General features: G+C 40.9%; 1 protein-coding gene across 2 annotated transcripts in view; it reads left to right on the top strand.

Moving 5' to 3' along the window:
• The window catches only part of LOC110025700 (ABC transporter G family member 35-like), a 13,343-nt gene that overhangs the window by 3,360 nt on the left and 9,342 nt on the right, over window positions 1–641 (top strand). The window lies entirely within an intron of this gene.

Here is a 641-nt window from a genome sequence, read left to right as displayed (position 1 = left end):
AAATAAAGAGCAAGTAAAAGTCATTCAACTTAGAAGCGGAAGAGAGTTGGAAGGTAGGGTTCAAAAAGAAATTGAGGTTTGTTGAATTATTGTGTGGTAGGTGTGGAATTATTTGTAACCATTGGATTGTAATTGTGGTGGCACAATCCTGGCCATTAATTTAGGAGGTGCCACTAGTATAAATAGAGGTGGAGTCTTTGAGTTTGTATCAAGTCAAGTTAAGGTGATAAATAAGAGTGAAGCTTCTTCCATAAGTTTTTTAGCCTTTGTCAAATCCTAAAAGCTTCTCCATTCCAACAAAGTGTTATCAGAGACTAAAGGTTCCATTACAGAGCAATGGCAAATGGTGGCATGGTATCGTTCCAAGTTTCGATGCTTAAGGAAAGCATCTACGACAATTGGAGTATCAAGATGAAGGCACTCCTTGGAGCGCATGACTTTTGGGAGGTTGTGGAGAAAGGCTACGATGAGCCAGACGACAAGTCCGCTCTATCCACAACACAAAAGGATAGCTTAAGAGACTTGCGAAAGAGAGACAAGGAGGCTCTCTTCCTCATCTATCAAGCTTTAGATGAAGATGGTTTTGAGAAGATCTCAAGTGCTACTTCGGCCAAACTAGCATGGAAGAAGCTCGAGGTTTC

This window comes from Phalaenopsis equestris, unplaced genomic scaffold (genome assembly GCF_001263595.1).
Source record: "Phalaenopsis equestris unplaced genomic scaffold, ASM126359v1 Scaffold000326, whole genome shotgun sequence".
In the NCBI taxonomy this organism is placed as follows: Eukaryota; Viridiplantae; Streptophyta; class Magnoliopsida; order Asparagales; family Orchidaceae; genus Phalaenopsis; species Phalaenopsis equestris.
Note: the sequence above shows the minus strand (reverse complement) of the source record. Positions and strands in the feature narration are given on the sequence as shown.